The sequence below is a fragment of the Antechinus flavipes genome, chromosome 2 (assembly GCF_016432865.1).
Source record: "Antechinus flavipes isolate AdamAnt ecotype Samford, QLD, Australia chromosome 2, AdamAnt_v2, whole genome shotgun sequence".
NCBI classification, from domain to species: domain Eukaryota; kingdom Metazoa; phylum Chordata; class Mammalia; order Dasyuromorphia; family Dasyuridae; genus Antechinus; species Antechinus flavipes.
Window position 1 is genome coordinate 647,303,349 of NC_067399.1, and position 7,464 is coordinate 647,310,812.

Sequence of the window (7,464 nt, forward strand, 5' to 3'; positions counted from 1 at the left end):
TCTGTATATTGGATATTAGAAATGTTGCTAGGATTCCTGGCTCAGGTCATATTATTCTGCATTTTCTACCTCAAGATGATTGACCTACAGATGAAAGTTGTGTTTCTGAGGCCAGGTGACATACTAAACTTCAATGTATAAAAGAGAAGGCAGTCCTCTATTAAAGAAATCTTAGAGAATTTTCACTAACTTCTTCCCCACTGGGACTATTCCCTGACTGCTTCCGTTAGGTGATGGGGGGAGGGTGAAGGAGGGAGATGGGGTATGTGGGAGTGAGGGTGGTGGGGAGGAGAGAGAGATATAGACTTTTATCAGCTACCTTTTGGGACCTCAGAATAGACCTGGCCTGGAATTAAATCACACTGCTGGATCTCTCCCTTCTGCAGCACACTAGAGGGAAATTTTCATGGTTAATTACCTAAAAACCATCTTAGAAGTTTAAGAAGTGAGTTATCTATTGATGGAATTGATTCTGTGGCCTTATAATAATATAGACATTTCTGGAATTGGTTCTATAGCCCCATAATAATATCAGACATTTCAGTCATATTTTGAGCTTTATAAAACATTCTTATTGTGCTGTATCTAGAACAGGAGGAGACCTCAAAGGCCATTGATTAGTATTCCCTATCCTCTCCCATCTTGTATACTATATAAAATTATGGTCCTCACAACAACCCTTCAAGGCAGATATGACAGGTATGATTACCATTTTACAGATGATAAAATAGATACTGAGGTACTTCAGACCTCCCCCCAAAAAATTCCTTTCCATTATGTAGTATATAGTTTGATGTATCAAATGAAGCCAAATGAAATTCCTCAGTGGACCAATTGGTAGGAAAATCCTGGAATAAAAAAGTTCAGAATAACATGACTTACATCATTGAAAACTTCTTTTGATTAGGAAGTTTTTCCTTAATATGATGCCAAAAGGTTGGTTTTTAGCTAGTAATTCTCACGAACTTCTCACTTTTCTCTATAAGCAAAAGATGTATGTTGAGGCACTTAATGACATAAACTGATAATAGGAAAGCACATTCTAATTCCTGCTAGAGCCTTTGCTTTATTACTTTAAATTTACTACATGTGGGGCAGCTAGGTGGCGCAGTGGATTGAGCACCAGCCCTGAAGTCAAGAGGACCCGAGTTCAAATCTGGTCTCAGACACTGTCTAGCTGTGTGACCTTGGGCAAGTCACTTAACCCCAATTGCCTCAGCAAAAAAAAAATAATAATAATAATAATAAAAACAAAAATTTACTACATGATCTTAAAAGGTTCAGTGAATTGGAGAATTACATGTTGCAATACGGGAGCCACCTGCCAGTGGCTGCTGGAGGTAACTCAGACCTGTAGAATGGATCTCTTCACGTGAGAGGAGGGTCGTGATTCAAGGAGATTGAGAGGCAGTTGCATTGTCTGACCTCTCTCCTCTTCCCTCTTGTCTCCAATTTATTTCATTCCCAATCCACAAGAAACATCTGTGTAAGTAAAGGCTGCTTTGCAACTCCTTCAAGTTTATGATTCACAGCTGTGGAGGCTCTTGGAGAATTGATCTGCCCCTTCACCTAGGCATGGTTCTTAACAATTACATATAGAAAAAAAGTATTTAACCTAAGCAAACATCTCTTATTTTTATGATATAGAATAAAAGCATATATATACACATGTATACATGTATGTATGTGTATATGTGTGTGTGTGTATCTTGATTTTTTTTTTAACAACAAATTGTGAAATTTAAGGTTTGGCTACATCTAAATTCCTTTCATCATCATAGTGTATTTTCTTTTTTAAATAGAAACTTCTTTAGTGAGATGGAATTTCATTCTGATTTAGTCTATTTTTAAGGTGACAACTGATTATAAAAGAGTTACATCATTCATGACATTGATTTACATCTTTATAAATCGTGCTCATATTATTCCAGATGTGACATAACTAATCCAGAGTAAAGGAAAAGATTTGGAATATAAATTAATTTCTTCTAATATAAATTCCATTACACTCATTCTTTTTTTAAAAAAAGTCACAATCTGACTCATGCCAAATTAAGTAAACTAAAATCTTTTTTCACATGAATTTTTAGTAAGCCAATTCTACATCATTCTTTATATACAACTTTTAAATGTCAGAAGAAGGATTTGAAACCAGTTCTCTTTTAACTCTTAAGTTTAAACTTTTTCCACTTTAGCATGTTGCTGCCTATGGTATAATTCAGGTGTGATTCATATAATCTCAATTGAAAGGGACCCCCAGAAGATTTCCATAGGAATCTTAATCCACTCCAGCACAAGAAATACATTTCTACAAAGCCTCTGTAAAATGATACCACTTTTTCTTGAAAACCTTTAGTTATAAGTAACTTATTACTTCCCAAAACAGGCCATTTCATTTTTGAAAAGTTCTTTTGGCTAGGAAGTTTTTCCTTACATGACACCAGTAGGTTGTCTCCTCCCCTCTCCTCCTTCCCCCCACCCCCTCCCTGCTTCCAGGAAGAGGTGAAAAGGCTCAATGAATGCCTCTCTGCTTTCCAGGGAACAAAATCATCCTTGATAGAGTATAAGTACTGCTTTGAGAAAAATAAAGAAAAAGAATTTTAGGAGGTAAAGGGAAATCTAGCCTGTGTTAGTTTGATGGATAGAAGAATATGACTCAGGAACACTCAACCATTTGAGCCATTTAATCAATTTGAGATTTTTCCAAAAGAGAAATGAAGTTGGACCCTCTGTAGAGGTTATTCTTTCCTGTGCTCCAGAAAATAATGGTGAGCAATCTCAGGTATTATCAGCAAAGATTTCCAATAATCAGAGGAAGAAAAAAAATTATTCGGTAATGAGAAAAACAAAGTGGATCATGTCAAGCAGACATGAACATTTACATAGTGAGATATTTTCCCAAAATATGATAAAAGACTTGCATGGCATCAGTAAAAAGGTTTGGTGGACTAATACTATATCAAGACTTTGTCCTATAGAGAAATCTATGAGATGAATGGCACATATATGATGAAGAGTACCTGGGTGAGAAACATTAGGAGAAAGTGAAAATGAAACGGATAATGAGTTATAAAAGTAGAACACAAAACTAGTGTGGAAACTAATAGTTTGAATAATGAGTATAAATTGAAGAAGACAGATTTTCTATTCGAGAAGAAAAATTCCCTTTTTCTTAGAGCTATTCAAGACTGGAATTGGTTGTTTTGAGAAATAAGAGGTTTTCAGGCAGAAGTTGGATGACATTTTATCAGGCATCTGTTTATTGAAGGCATTCTTCCTCAGGTATGGGTGGTATAGATTATCCTTAAGGTTCCTTTTAACTCTGAGATCCTATAACTCCATTTGTTAAACTTTAGTCCTCAAAAAAAAAAAAAGATAAAAAATGGTTCGATATAATTTTTAAAGTATGTTTAAATACAAGTTTTGATGGAAATATGTATGTGATTGAGCTTTTAAATTATACTTAATGTAACTTTTATAAGAAATTTTTGCCTTGTCCCTATAGAGATATGTACCAAGCCCCTGCCTTTCAGCCCTACAGCCTCAGAGTCTCTTTTGGATTTTAATCTAGCCTGTATTCCCAAGAAATAGGTGGTCTTATCTCTTGCTCTTTCCAAGAAGCACATTTTGTCAGGAAACCTTTTTCTTCAAGGCTTAGAGCAAATATGCAAATCTGTCCTGTGCTTTTTTTATGTGCAGGGCCTAGGAGATGTACTGACAGGGGTCCAGAAGAACACCACCTGGTGGGAAACCCGATATGAAATTCCCTCACTGGGTTATTAAATCATGACACAATGTCTTCCTTTAAGTCTTAGGAATTGGGCTTGATTTCCAAAAGCATCTGGCCTGCTCATAGTAGTGTGCAGGTATCACACGTATAGAGGTCACATGTTGGGGCTCATTGCACCAAGGATGATTGGGAGGCTGGTGATGCCTTTAGAAGTAACAGGAAAATTGAAAATAAGAGGAGGTTAGAGATAGAGATAATGACTTCTATTTGAACATACTGAATTTGAGGTGTGCTTATGGGATATTTAGTTTGAGATATTTAAAAAGCAGTTGGTGATATGGGCCTGGAGCTTGGAAGAAGACTGGGAAGCTAGGCAAGTAGATTTGGGAATCACCTGCATAGAGAAGATAATTATATTTATAGGAACTGATGAGATCACCAATATGAGATAGTGAGATATGATAAGGGAAAAGAGAAGAGGGCCCAGGTCAGAGCTCTGGGCTTACTCATGATTAGTTGGAATGACTAAATGAAGATAGAGCAAAGGAGAATAAAAAAGAGTGGTTAATGTAGGAGAACCATTATATTGTCACAAAAATCTAGAGCATAAAAAGATCTAGGAGGAAATGATCAACTATCAAAGGCTGCAAAGAAATTAAAAAGAGTATTGAGAAAAAAGCATTAGATTTGGCAATTAAGAAATCATTAGTAACTTTGGAAAGAGCATTGCAGAGGGTTTGGAAGTGGATAAGAGGAAAGGAAGTAGGGGTACTTAAGTGTAGGTCAATTTCTTAAGGGATTTCATTTTAAAAGAGACAATAGATATAGGGTGATAGGTAGTGATGTAGTCAGACAGCAGGATTCATTAGATAAGGTGATGAAGATCAGACAGAGAATAGGAGGTTAGAGGGTGCAATCTACTGAAGATGGGGAGAGATATTGAGGTCAAGAGTTGTATGTCCAGGAATTTGCTCTGGCAAAGAGAAAGGCTTCCTTTTCATCAGAGATAAGAGCAAAGGAGGACATGGTGAAATGAGATATTAAAATTGATGTCTGTATTGATATTGTGAGATGAGAATCGGGAAGAAGAGTTTACTTTTGACAAATGGCCTAATTTGGAGAGAGCAATTTTGGTTGAATGATAGACTATAGAGCAGGGGTCCTCAGACTTTTAAAATAGGGGGCTAGTTCACTGTCCCTCAGACTGTTGGCGGGCCAGACTATAGTAAAAACCAAAACGTGTTTTGTGGGCCCTTAAATAAAGAAACTTCATAGCCCTGGGTGAGGGGCATAATCGTCCTCAGCTGCTGCATCTGGCCTGTGGGCTGTAATTTGAGGACCCCTGCCATAGAGGGTTAAAAAGAGAGAGGAAAGCAAGTGGAGGCATTGAATGTAGATAGTTTTCTCTCATAATTTTTTGTTTTCTTATTTAATAATTAGTTTAATTCCTTTAAATAGTCTATAAAGGCAAAAGAAATTATCTCACTGTCCCTGCAAATAGTTTCTGAAGAGAGTAGTTTATATTTCAGTCAAACTTCAAAAGGACATATACCTTCAAAAGGACCGACCAGGGGGACTCTGATGCTTGACTGGTTGGTCACAATATGCTTCTCTCAGCTGAATCAACTCAAGGTGTTCTCAGTGCCTATCCATGTTGAATAGGCTTCTACTGTAGTGAAGTAAGTCTTTTGTATGTTTGTTAACTGTCAAATTTTGAAGAACCAAAGAAAGCCTTTTGCCGTCCCAATACATTCCACTCAGGGTGCTATGAGGCATTTCTGAAAAAGTAATCCTCCTTTTTAGCCACTGTCAATCTATCTAATGGAGAAGGTTTGTACATAGGAAATACACATACTGGATTAAATTATAAAGCCAGAGCCTTTTCCTCCTTGTTCTATCTCCCTCCAAAAAAAAAAAAAGAAAAGAAAAGATTAATGTGATTGAGAAGCAGAATTAAAGAATTTTATAGCTAGAACAAGCCTCTGATATTATCTAGTCAAATTTCTTAACAGGTAAGAAAACCATTGCTGTATTATTTGGTGACATGATCAAAGTTACAGAGCAATTAAATGGGAAAGGTAGGACTAGAACCCAGATTTTAAGACTGCCAGACTATTTTTCTTTAGATATCTATTATGTAAAGTTAATTTTCTTTATAATTCCTTAGGCTCTGTTACTATACCTTAATTACTTGCAAGTCATCTAATGCCAATTAACTTGCTTTAAACATTCAAAATATCTGTTATATTAGTCTTTGCTTTAGGGAATCCAACTTAAAGTTTTCAGTATAATTTATTTTTTAAATAAGACTGGTCTTAATTATGAGTTGTGCATAATTAATATTCCCATGGGAAAATGTATGAGGTTTGAATTCTGATTTAATTTCTCTTAGGCAAATATTAGGCAAAATAAAATCTAGATATAGATGAAAGAATGTAAATAAAACATGGAATGTGTTTATTTCAAATTTAGGCTTGCAAAGCCAGCCCATTTAACTACTAGAGTATATCGGAATCTGGTATTATTTGTTGGTTGAAATCCCCTACACTGACAAAGTATTTCATACTATTTTTGTGGAAATGATGGAAATATGGATTAGTAATATTAGAACTCCTGAGATCAACTTACTCATTGAATAGTTGTCAGTGTTATTCATAGTTTCATGTCAACTTTGAAGGAGGATTCTAGTGTGATAATGGATGCTTGGATCTGTGCTAAATTGAATAAAGTTATAGATGATATGTTATCTAGTAGAATTATCCCAAAGGGAATAGGTCTACTTGTGCCTTAAATGTGAGTTTCAAAGATAGGTCTATTTGTTGGCTATGTCTTAAAGAAGTTCCACTAGATTGGGAGTTCTTAACCTGGAGTCTGATCATTATTTTTTTTTTAATCTTTTGATAACTTTCATTATTATTGGATTCCTTTGTGATCCTCTTTGTTTTTAATTACATAAATCAAAATTTTCTGGGCCAGGTCAATATTTTGCTAAAGGGAGTCATGATACATCAAAAATTAAGAAATCACGTACTAAGAGATCTTAAGATCCACCTCAGAAATTGTTATTTTGTAAGATAATATTTGTGCTACTTACCTCGACAGGAGAGTTTGGTATAAGCTTGTAGCCTGTAGACAAACTTATGTATTATCTAAGCAAAACTCATTTTGCTAGACATTTTATATTAGGTATAAATTTTATAACAGTGAAGAAATGAAATTCCATTTGATAATTGATCTTTATCTTGTTATGTAATATTAGAAGTTGTTTCTGGGTTACAACTAATGCTTACCATTGTATAGCTAAGTGGTAGGGTTGACTTGAACAATTTTCTAATATTTAACTCATGATAAAGAGGAACATTTAAACTTGGAATGCTTAGAATGCTATTCCCCTTTATTTCTGTACACATTTTCTTTCTATCTAAGCACTTAATAAATGTATGATTGTTGAATGAATTGTGACATAGTTCATCTACAAAATAAATTTCTAAGGCATCGCGTGTCATAATAGCAAGCTGTAGGTAACTAAAAATGTAAAGACATTACAAATGTTGTATTGGAGGCACAGCTCACAGAGCATTGAGAAGGGCTAAATGTAGGTAAATGAAAACCTCAGAATAAAACTGTACTTAACAAATGTGATATGACTTCGCCAAAAGAAATGTGTGTGTTAATACTCACAGAACTGGAAGGGACCTTAGAGATCGCTTCGTCTAATCTCTTCATTTTGCAGA

The 7,464-nt window shown here is 35.2% G+C and overlaps 1 protein-coding gene across 6 annotated transcripts in view; it reads left to right on the plus strand.

The window, feature by feature from the left end:
- Window positions 1-7,464, plus strand: part of CCSER2 (coiled-coil serine rich protein 2) — a 120,600-nt gene that overhangs the window by 25,688 nt on the left and 87,448 nt on the right. Inside the window, exon 1 of one of the 6 annotated variants that reach the window (XM_051982364.1) lies at window positions 7,307-7,325. The exons of 4 other annotated variants lie outside the window; for them this stretch is intronic. The gene's annotated coding sequence lies outside the window, so the exon portion shown is untranslated. Of the gene's footprint in view, window positions 1-7,306; window positions 7,326-7,390 lie in introns of those variants that run through there. One more of the 6 variants, XM_051982363.1, reaches the window with a different exon arrangement.